The sequence below is a fragment of the Tachyglossus aculeatus genome, chromosome 7, assembly GCF_015852505.1.
Source record: "Tachyglossus aculeatus isolate mTacAcu1 chromosome 7, mTacAcu1.pri, whole genome shotgun sequence".
In the NCBI taxonomy this organism is placed as follows: Eukaryota; Metazoa; Chordata; class Mammalia; order Monotremata; family Tachyglossidae; genus Tachyglossus; species Tachyglossus aculeatus.
Window position 1 is genome coordinate 50799411 of NC_052072.1, and position 12343 is coordinate 50811753.

A 12343-nucleotide genomic window follows, 5' to 3' on the forward strand; every position below is an offset into this window, starting at 1 on the left:
CATAGTTCCCCTTGGGGAAGCGAGGGCGGGTGTCCCCGAGCCCGAACTCTTCGTCGTCATCGTCGTGGTCCTGGGAGCTGGATTGGGAGTCGGAGGCGGGCGGCTCGGTGCGCGGCAGCCGGTGGCCGGACCCCTTGTTGGGCTTCTTCTTCTTAATAATAATAATAATTCATTCATTAATAATAATGGTGGTATTTGTTAAGCACTTACTGTGTGCTGGGGGGATACAGGGTGATCAGGTTGTCCCACGTGGGGCTCACAGTCTTAATCCTCATTTTACAGATGAGGGAACTGAGGCACGGAGAAGTGGCTTGCCCGAAGCCACACAGCCGACCAGTGGCGGAGCCGGAATTAGAACCCAAGACCTCTGACTCCCAAACCCGCACTCTTTCCACTGAGCCGCTCTGTTTCCCGAAGGGAATGGGGAGTAGGGAATAGAAGTCAGATCCCATCATCGTTAGAGCCACCACCAAGAAGGTGGCATTGCTGCCAACCTACTATTTTCCTTTCCTGCAAATGGGTTTTGCAGGAAAGCTCAGAGATCCTCTGGAAGGGGCTAGAAACCTCATCTCTCAAGACTGTAAGCTCATTGTGTACCTGTATATATGTATATATTTGTACATATTTATTACTCCATTTATTTTACTTGTACATATCTATTCTATTTATTTTATTTTGTTAATATGCTTGGTTTTGTTCTCTGTCTCCCCCTTCTAGACTGTGAGCCCACTGTTGGGTAGGGACTGTCTCTATATGTTGCCAACTTGTACTTCCCAAGCGCGTAGTACAGTGCTCTGCACACAGTAAGCGCTCAATAAATACGATTGATTGATTGATTGAGTGGGGCTCACAGTTTAAGAGTGAGGGAGGACATGTAGAGGCCGTCTTTATATGTTGCCGACTTGTACTTCCCAAGCGCTTAGTACAGTGCTCTGCACACAGTAAGTGCTCAATAAATACGATTGATTGATTGATTGATTGATTGGGGCTCACAGTTTAAGAGTGAGGGAGGACATGTAGAGGCCGTCTTTATATGTTGCCGACTTGTACTTCCCAAGTGCTTAGTACAGTGCTCTGCACACAGTAAGCGCTCAATAAATATGATTGATTGATTGATTGATTGATTGTGGGCAGAAAACACGTCTACCAACTCTGTTATATTGTACTCTCCCAAGCACTTAGTTCATCATCATCATCATCAATCATATTTATTGAGCGCTTACTGTGTGCAGAGCACTGTACTAAGCACTTGGGAAGTACATGTTGGCAACATATAGAGACAGTCCCTACCCAACAGTGGGCTTACAGTCTAAAAGTACAGTGCTCTGCACACAGTAAGTGCTCAACAGATGCGATTGATTGATTGATTGATTGGGGTATACGATGAGGCATAACATTATATGGTGTGATGCTCTTACTGCATAAACCTAAGCACAAGTCCACCGCAGTGGTGCTATTGTGTTTCTCTCAAGTTTTCTCTTCTCTTTTCCTGCCATTGGAGGGACTTGAAAAGTGAGGAAAAAAACGGTTTGACAAGAAGGGGAAAGAATTCAGAAAGATAATTATCTATCAATCCATCCATAAATTGATTCAACACCTACTATGTGTGGAGCACTGTACTAAGTGCTTGGGAGGGTACAGTAGAGTTAGCAAATATGTTCCTGGTCCTTAAAGAGCCTTACACTCCTCTGGGGAAGGAAAGACACTAAGATAAATAAATATCTCTACCAAGAAGTCTTCCCAGATTAACCTCTTTTTTTTCTCCAACCTGTTGGCCTTCCATTTTGCCTTGCCTAAACACTTGGGCCTGTAACTATTATACAACTTGCTCCCCGCGGCCCTACAGCACTTAGGTATATATCCCCAATCTGTAATTTATCTCAGTGCCTGTCTCCCCCACTCGATTTTAAGCTTCTTGTGGGCAGGGATCATTTCTACTACCTCTGTAGAGTCTCTCTCCCAGGTGCTTAGTTCAGTGTGCTGCACACAGCAAGTTCTTGATAAATACCACTGTTTGATTGATTTATACATTGCAGGCAGTGAGTAGAGAGTAAGGAAGTGGTTGACAGCTTCCGTGTTGATATTCTTTCCTATTTTCTCCTCTCTTCAGGAAGGGCTGTCTGGTGTGCAGAACCTAGGGAGAACAGTGTCCGTAAGTTAACTGTGGGCAGGGAATGTGGCTGTTTAGTATTTTGTACCCTCCCAAGTGCTTGGCACAGTGCTCTGTGCACAGTTAGCAGTCAGTAAATATGGTTAAATGAATGAATGAATGAATGAATGAATGAAAACATAAGCATTGGGAGCAAGAAAGTCAAACAGCCCTAGACCGTAAACCTGAAATCCCGCAAAATGCCATTTCTGAGGAGTTTGTTTCTTTCCCCTTCCTTCCTCTCCCCCTCGTCCCCCTCTCCATCCCCCCCATCTTACCTCCTTCCCTTCCCCACAGCACCTGTATATATGTACATATGTTTGTACATATTTATTACTCTATTTATCTTGTACACATTCATTCAATCATATTTATTGAGCGCTTACTGTGTACATATCTATTCTATTTATTTTATTTTGTTAGTATGTTTGGTTTTGTTCTCTGTCTCCCCCTTCTAGACCGTGAGCCCGCTGTTGGGTAGGGACTGTCTCTATGTGTTGCCGACTTGTACTTCCCAAGCGCTTAGTACAGCGCTCTGCACACAGTAAGCGCTCAATACATACGAGTGATTGATTGATCGATTGATTTCCAGACAGCGCATGCGTGATTTCTAAGGAGGCTAACCATAGTGTACACTTCCACTCAATAGCGTGGTCTTATTCAAAACCAAAAACGTTGGTCTCGGCTCCAAAGAGTGAGGCAAATTTCAGTCGGGAGAATGTGAATTACTCTGAATGAAGGGAAAAGACAGAGTTAATCAATCAATACTATTTGTTGAGTGTTTACTGTGTGCAGAGCGTGCTATTATGCTCTTGGAAAGTACATTACAATAGAGTTGGTAGACATGATCCATGCCTTCAAAGAGCTTACTGAGGACAAGGCAATGTACAGGTTGGTGAGAAATATTTTTTCCCCTGAAAATTTGCAAATCTTTTTGCGTGCGTGGTTATGCGAAGGTGCAGCCCATTCTTACGTGAACTTGAGGTGTTTGGCTGGGACGTGGAATATCAGAGATAAAGGAGAAAGAATATGTCTGTCCATTCATTCATTCAATCGTGTTTATTGAGCACTTTCTAAGAAGAGGAAAGAGGGCCTTAATCAGAAAAGCCCTCTTGGAGGAGATGTGCCTTCAATAAAGCTTTGAATCAATCAATCAATCGTATTTATTGAGCGCTTACTATGTGCAGAGCACTGTACTAAGCGCTTGGGAAGTACAAATTGGCAACACATAGAGACAGTCCCTACCCAACAGTGGGCTCACAGTCTAAAAGGGGGAGACAGAGAACAGAAACAAACATACCAATAAAATAAATAGGATAGAAATGTACAAGTAAAATAAATAAATAAATAAATAAATAGAGTAATAAATATGTACAACCATATATACATATATACAGGTGCTGTGGGGAAGGGAAGGAGGTAAGATGGGGGGATGGAGAGGGGGACGAGGGGGAGAGGAAGGAAGGGGCTCAGTCTGGGAAGGCCTCCTGGAGGAGGTGAGCTCTCAGCAGGGCCTTAAAGGGAGGAAGAGAGCGAGCTTGGCGGATGGGCAGAGGGAGGGCATTCCAGGCCCGGGGGATGACGTGGGCCGGGGGTCGATGGCGGGACAGGCGAGAACGAGGTACAGTGAGGAGATTAGCGGTGGAGGAGCGGAGGGTGCGGGCTGGGCTGGAGAAGGAGAGAAGGGAGGTGAGGTAGGAGGGGGCGAGGGGATGGACAGCCTTGAAGCCGAGAGTGAGGAGTTTTTGCTTGATGCGTAGGTTGACAGGCAGCCACTGGAGATTTTTGAGGAGGGGAGTAATATGCCCAGAGCGTTTCTGGACAAAGATAATCCGGGCAGCAGCATGAAGTATGGATTGAAGTGGAGAGAGACACGAGGATGGGAGATCAGAGAGAAGGCTGGTGCAGTAGTCCAGACGGAATAGGATGAGAGCTTGAATGAGCAGGGTAGCGGTTGGGATGGAGAGGAAAGGGCGGATCTTGGCAATGTTGCGGAGCTGAGACCGGCAGGTTTTGGTGACGGCTTGGATGTGAGGGGTGAATGAGAGAGCGGAGTCGAGGATGACACCTAGGTTGCGGGCTTGTGAGACGGGAAGGATGGTAGTGCCGTCAACAGAGATGGGAAAGTCAGGGAGAGGGCAGGGTTTGGGAGGGAAGACAAGGAGCTCAGTCTTCGACATGTTGAGCTTTAGGTGGCGGGCAGACATCCAGATGGAGATGTCCCCGCTTTGAAGCGGGGATGAGTGTTTGTGTGTTTGAAAGCACTGGGGAAAAAGCCATTGGAGGGTGGAAAGTTGAAGATGGCAGGCAGAGAGGGAAGAATTCCAGCAGAATTACACCTGGAACCTGAGAAAGTCAGAGGACAGATTGTGGTCAGTGGGCCTGAACAAAGGGAAAGAGGAGCAGCGTGGCTTTGTGGAAAGAGGACTGGCTTGGGAATCAGAGGATCTGGGTCCTAACCTCCGCTCCGCCATTTGTCTACTATGTGACCTTGGGAAAGTCATTTAATTTCTCTGGGCCTCAGTTACCTCATCTTTAAAATGGAGATTAAGGACTGTGAGCCCCATGTGGGACATGGACTGTGTCCAACCTGATTAGCTTGCATCTATTTAGTACAATGCCTGGCACATAGTAAGCACTTAACAAATACCACTTAAAAAATAAATATACTTGTGCTTCTTCCCTCTTCCTGTGACCCGTGAAACCGTCTCACGGTTAGCTCTGATGCCTGTGGAGTGTTGGGGGAATAATTCCTGACATTTCTTCAGCCCCTGTGAACCCGATGGGAGGCCACACTGACTGCCCCCCTTGACTTGTGGGGAAACTGAGGCTTGGAGAAGCTGACAACACTGAGGCAGTGGAACTGAACCAGTTACCCTGCTGATTTAAAACTGGGCCCTCCTGACTCTTTAGGTGGCTGACATCTTAGCTCGTGGCCTGAAGACTGTGAGCCTGTTGGTAGGTAGGGATTGTCTCCATCTGTTGCCGAATTGTACTTTCCGAGTGCTTAGTACAGTGATCTGCACACGGTAAGCGCTCAGTAAATACGACTGAATGAATGAAAATCACCCAGTAGTTGAGAGCCCGCGATGTGGATGGCTTTCCCTTGACTAATCTTGTGGCCTAGTGGGCACAGCATGGGCCTGAGAATCAGAAGGTCCTGAGTTCTAATTCTGGCTCTGCCAATTGTCTGGTGTGTGACCTTGGGCAAGTCATTTCATTTCTCTGTGCCTCAGTTATCTCACCTGTGAAATGGGGATTAAGACTGTGAACCTCATGCTGGACAGGGACTATGTCCAATCTGATTTTCTTGTGTTCACCCCAAGGTTTAATACAGTGCCTTTCACACAGTAAGCACTTAACAAATGCCATAATTATTACTATCAAAACAAGGTTTATCTTCTTCAGGATCTGAGTGAACTGACAACATTAAGATTTTTCATTCAGCTCTGATCACTTATGATCTCAGAAGGCTTTATTTAAGAGGACTTTTGGCGCTGAGGGGTCCTAACACTCCTTGCCTTTGTCTCAGCAGTACAGAATTAGATTTTAAATTCCTATAATCGTATCTATTTAATGGGCTTCGCTTTGGAAAGTATCGGCTACGACAGTGGAAATTAGAAAAAAAATAGAGATAGAGTTCAGGGAAGATGATGTAATGTGCCTGAGGGGGAAAATAACAACATTTTCACTTAAATTCCCCACCCATCTTTTAAAAAAAGGAACATTCATCCTACGGCCCACCGGATGGCGTTAAAGCCACATTTCTCTGCAAATAAAGCCACATTTCTCTGCAAATAAAGCAATTCTCGAGTTTGGTTGTGTTTCTGTGAGTGAACGCGGGGTTTTCTTTTCATTTTAAATAACGTGAATGTTCCCTTTGGCCCAGTGCAGGGTCCAGAGTACCTTAAAACCGATGCAGAGTAGCCAGTCTGGTGCAAGCTTTACTACTCTGCCCAGTCAGTAGATCATTTTAAATTCTAAGAAGAAGAAGAAGAAGCAAGCACATTTTATCAGTTGGTCCAACACATCTTGAATCCCGCGGGGCGTGCATGGTATTCTTGACATTGCATCCACCAATGTCATCCATATGTAACATATTGTCAAGGACTGAGTGGAAGGATTTAGAGTAGAAATGTTAATTTCCAGAGGACACTAAGGTGGTCGGGGTTGGCATCTTCAAAGATGGGAATAGAATTCGGTTGAGCTTGATATATGAGTCAAAAAGGAGTTCCACAAGGCAAGTGGGACCACAAATCAAAATTGAAAAAAAATTAAGCTTGGAAAAGTCCATTCATTGTTGAGGAATGGATACTGTTCTTTGGACTACAATTCTAGTTTGTTACAACGCTTTCGAGGGTCTGTGCTTGAACAGTATGTTCATTCGATCGTATTTATTGAGCGCTTACTGTGTGCAGAGCACTGTATCTTACTACTGAGAAGGTCTGCATGCTATTCAGCCTAAATCCTCCACTTTTGACATTTTTTCCTTATACTCTCCGTCACGTTCCTCAGTGGTAACAAGAAAATTATTCTGTTCATAGACATCAATCCCATGGCCAATGAAGTGAGACAAAAAAATATTGTAGAGAAGTGTCCCTCTGATACTACGTAAGTTAATTATTTCAAGGTGGTAATGATGGCATATCATCTTTGAGGCAAGCACTGGATGGTTTTCAGTGACATAGATCTACAAACTCTGTTGTAGTCTCCCAAGTACTTAGTAGAGTGCTTTGCACACAGTAACCACTCAATAAATGTCATTAATTGATTGACTGGTATATTCATTCATTCATTCATTCAATTGTATTTATTGAGCGCTTACTGTGTGCAGAGCACTGTACTAAGCGCTTGGGAAGTACAAGCTGGCAACATATAGAGACAGTCCCTACCCAACAGTGGGCTCACAGTCTAGAAGGGGGAGACAGAGAACAAAACCAAACATACTAACAAAATAAAATAAATAGAATAGATAGGTCCAAGTAAAATAAATAAATAAATAGAGTAATAAATATGTACAAACATATGTACATATATACAGGTGCTGTGGGGAAGGGAAGGAGGTAAGATGTGGGGAATGGAGAGGGGGACGAGGGGGAGAAGAAAGAAGGGGCTCAGTCTGGGATTTTTCATAGGATAAGGACAATGGAGTATTTATGGGAAGGATTTCAGTGTCTTAGTTTCATGAAGAAATCTCTCTAGTCTGAGGGTTTGCATCCTGTTGGTATTTGTACACTTAATCATGCCATCTCTCTTCCTCCCTTCAAGGCCCTGCTGAGAGCTCACCTCCTCCAGGAGGCCTTCCCAGACTGAGCCCCTTCCTTCCTCTCCCCCTCGTCCCCCTCTCCATCCCCCCATCTTACCTCCTTCCCTTCCCCACAGCACCTGTATATATGTATATATGTTTGTACATATTTTTTACTCTGTTTATTTATTTATTTTATTTGTACATATCTATTCTGTTTATTTTATTTTGTTAGTATGTTTGGTTTTGTTCTCTGTCTCCCCCTTTTAGACTGTGAGCCCACTGTTGGGTAGGGACTGTCTCTATTTGTTGCCAATTTGTACTTCCCAAGTGCTTAGTACAGTGCTCTGCACATAGTAAGCGCTCAATAAATACGATTGATGATGATGATGATCTCTCTGACTTAATTTTTGCTAATGATGCATTATGAGCTATCCTTACGTCTTTATTTACCCGTGTCTTTGTAGTAATCCCATTTGTTGCGATACAAGACAGTCTCAGTGAAGTCAAATGGGAATATACAAAGTACAGCCAGAGCAGTGATTTAACTAGGCATTTGAGCTTGCATGTGAAAGGCAGGACTAGGCTATGTTCTTCTGAGTACATAAACCTATGTGGGTACGGTACGGAGTCATGTCGGAAGAAATAGTTGTGTACATATGTGTGCACATATAGCTAGTAGCCGCTGCCGGTGCTCAGGATTAGCAGAGTGGATAGACCATGGGCCTTAAAGTCAGAAGGCCATGGTTCATTCATTCATTCAGCCATATTTATTGAGCGCTTACTGTGTGCAGAGCACTGTACTAAGGGCTTGGAAAGTACAATTCAGCAATAGAGAGAGACAGTCCCTGCCCACAACGGGCTTAAAGTCTAGAAGGGGGAGACAGACAACAAAACAAGTAAACAGGCATCAATAGCATCAATGTAAATAAATTAGAATTATAGATATATTTACATCAGCACAAGTAAACAGGCGTTAACATGAATAAATGGAATTATAGATATGTACATCAATCAATCAATCAATCAATCAATCGTATTTATTGAGCGCTTACTATGTGCAGAGCACTGTACTAAGCGCTTGGGAAGTACAAATTGGCAACACATAGAGACAGTCCCTACCCAACAGTGGGCTCACAGTCTAAAAGGGGGAGACAGAGAACAGAACCAAACATACTAACAAAATAAAATAAATAGAATAGATAGGTACAAGTAAAATAAATAAATAAATAGAGTAATAAATATGTACAAACATATATACATATATACAGGTGCTGTGGGGAAGGGAAGGAGGTAAGATGGGGGGATGGAGAGGGGGACGAGGGGGAGAGGAGGGAAGGGGCTCAGTCTGGGAAGGCCTCCTGGAGGAGGTGAGCTCTCAGCAGGGCCTTGAAGGGAGGAAGAGAGCTAGCTTGGCGGAGGGGGAGAGGTGTGTATATGTGTGTACATATACACACAAGCGCTGTGGGACGGGAATGGGGGTAGAGCAGAGGGAGAGAGTCGGGGCGACGGGAAGGGGAGGGGGACCTGAGGAAAAGGGAAGGCCTCTTGGAGGAGGTGAGCCTTCAGTAGGGCTTTTTGAAGTTGGGGAGTGAGATTGTTTGGCGGATTTGAGGAGGGAGGGTATTCCAGGCCAGAGGTAGGGATTGGACCAGGGGTCTACGGCGGGAGAGGCGAGAATGAGACACAGTGAGGAGGTTAGCGGCGGCAGAGAAGCCTAGTGTGCGGGCTGGGCTGTAGAAGGAGAGAAGGGAGGTGAGGAAGAAGGGGACGAGGTGATAGAGAACTTTGAAGCCGATAATGAGGAGTTTTTCCTTGATATGGAAGTTGATAGGCAACCACAAGACATTTTTGAGGAGGGGGTGGTGACATGCCCGGAACGTTTCTGTAGAAAGATATTCCAGGCAGCAGAGTGAAGTGTAGACTGAAGTGGGGAGAGAAAGGAAGTTGGGTGGTTCTTATCCTGACTCTGCCCCTTGCCTGCTGTGTAAGTCACTTCACTTCTCTGGGCCTCATTTACCTCACCTGTAAAATGGGGCTTGAAATTGTGAGCCCCACTTAGGACAGGGACAGTGTCCAACCTGATTTACCTGTAATCCACTGCAGAGCTTAGTACAGTGCCTGGCACCTAGTAAGCTCTCAGCAAATCCCATTATTATTATTATGATTCTATATTTAGGGAGCTGACATCACCCCATCGTCATCATCATCATCAATCGTATTTATTGAGCGCTTACTGTGTGCAGAGCACTGTGCTAAGCGCTTGGGAAGTACAAGTTGGCAACATATAGAGACAGTCGCTACCCAACAGTGGGCTCACAGTCTAAAAGGGAGAGACAGAGAACAAAACCAAACGTACTAACAAAATAAAATAAATAGAATAGATAGGTACAAGTAAAATAAATAAATAGAGTAATAAATATGTACAAACATAAGATTAAGACCCCTCTGGTCCAGAACTTCTCTGATGGACAATTCCAAGCTTCTGTTACTGAGAGCTTAAACCAATGGGGTGAAAAAAAAAATCACCTCAATTTATCAGACAGAAGTGATTTTAATCATTTAGAGATAAAACAATATTAAATTTAGAGAAGTTTGGGTTTCTTTTATTCTTTGATGCCAGGCTATACTCTGCAGCTAAAAAAAAAATGTTCCCTTCAACTCTTCGTAATTTACTTTTTAACAATTTGGGCTTAAGGTGCTTTTAAGTACCTCCTTCCCTTCAGCAAAGCAAGCAATTGAAGTGTAGACTGAAGTGGGGAGAGAAAGGAAGTTGGGAGGTTCCGATCCTGGCTCTTCCCCTTGTCTGCTGTGTAAGTTACTTCACTTCTCTGGGCCTCAGTTACCTCACCTGTAAAATGGGGATTGAAATTGTGAGCCCCACTTAGGACAGGGACAGTGTCCAGCCTGATTTACCAGTAATCCACTGCAGAGCTTAGTACAGTGCCTGGCACCTAGTAAGCTCTCAACAAATCCCATTATTATTATTATTATTATATATTTAGGGAGCTGACATCACCACATCAGTCAGCATTTGATGTCATGGGCAATGAGAGCAGAGAGAAAGCAGGAGAGAAGGAGAAAGAGACATGCAGGCTCACACGTAGGGAACTACTGTCTACGGTAGACCATATCATCATCATCATCAATCGTATTTATTGAGCGCTTACTGTGTGCAGAGCACTGTGCTAGGTGCTTGGGAAGGACAAGTTGGCAACATATAGAGACAGTCCCTACCCAACAGTGGGCTCCACAGTCTAAAAGGGGGAGACAGAGAACAAAACCAAACATACTAACAAAATAAAATAAATAGAATAGATATGTACAAATAAAATAATAAATGGAGTAAAAAATATGTACAATATGTACCATATCCAGTCTGAAGCAAGTTTTGGTGGATAAAAACTGGGGGTATTGGCAGCCTGCATTAATCTGGCCCTTCTGGTGACACTGCAATGTGAGTTTCCTTAATGCAGAAAACTCGATAGAAGAATTGAGACGTACTACGATTTCCTTTTTGGTGATATTATGGTTCAAGCCGTGGTCAAAAAGGGATTGACTCCTCCTGATGTTATACCACTAAATTAATTACTAGCAAATTTACTGTAGATTCTCACCCCTGTGTCTCTTCCAGCGCAATTACTTTTCCAGTTCTTATCATTTGGTGTTTTCTCTAGGGTTTTTCATTTTCCAAGTTGTATCTTTGTTATTTTTTTCTCTAAAATCTTATTATCCCTATTGTTTTTTGGCATTCATTAAGTGCTTACTATTTGCCAGGCACTGTATTAAACTCCGGGGTAGATGCAAAGTTAACCGGATCGAACGCAGTCCGTGTCCTAAATGGGGCTCACAGTTTTAATCCCCATTTTACAGGTGAGGTAACTGAGGGCCAGAGAAGTGAAGTGACTTGCCCAGGGTCACACAGCAGACAATTGGCAGAGCCAGGATGAGAACCCAGGCCCTCTGACTCCCAGGCTTGTGGTCTTTCCGCTAGGCCACACTGTTTCTATTGTCTTCCAGTTTGCCATCTTAGTCCTAAACTAAAACAAATTCTGGTGATATTCCACTAGAAACCTCCTCCTGATGTAGCTAGGAATCCCAGGAGGAAACACCAGCTTGTATTCACCAACCTAATATGTCCAGGACCAGATAAAAGGACAGCTTGGATGACCTAAGATCAAAGCAGTGAAACCGCATTTACAACATCATTATTAAACTGAAAATTTGCTCTAGATTAGCCATCATCTGATAACTTCACCTTTTCAGTCAATTAATCAATCAGTGGTATTTACTGAGTATTTACTGTGAGCAAAGGACTGAATTTAGCGCTTGAAACGTGGTCTTGGGAGTCTGATGACACGGGTTCTGATCCTGGCTCTGCCCCTTGTCAATCAATCAATCAATCAATCGTATTTATTGAGCGCTTACTATGTGCAGAGCACTGTACTAAGCGCTTGGGAAGTACAAATTGGCAACACATAGAGACAGTCCCTACCCAACAGTGGGCTCACAGTCTAAAAGGGGGAGACAGAGAACAGAACCAAACATACCAACAAAATAAAATAAATAGGATAGAAATGTACAAGTAAAATAAAGTCTGCTGTGTGACCTTGGGCAAATCATTTCAGTTCTCCGTGCCTCAGTTATTTCATCTGTAAAATGGGGATTAAGACTGTGAGCCCCATTTAAGCAGCGTGGCTCAGTGGAAAGAGCCCGGGCTTTGGAGTCAAAGGTCATGGGTTCGTATCCCAGCACTGTCACATGTCTACTGTGTGACCTTGGGCAAGTCACTTAACTTCTCGTAGCCTCAGTTACCTCATCTGTAAAATGGGGGTGAAGAGTGTGAGCCCCACCGTGGGACAACCTGATCACCTTGTATCCCCCCCCAGTGCTTAGAACAGTGCTTTGCACATAGTAAGCGCTTAACAAATGCCATCATTAATAATAAT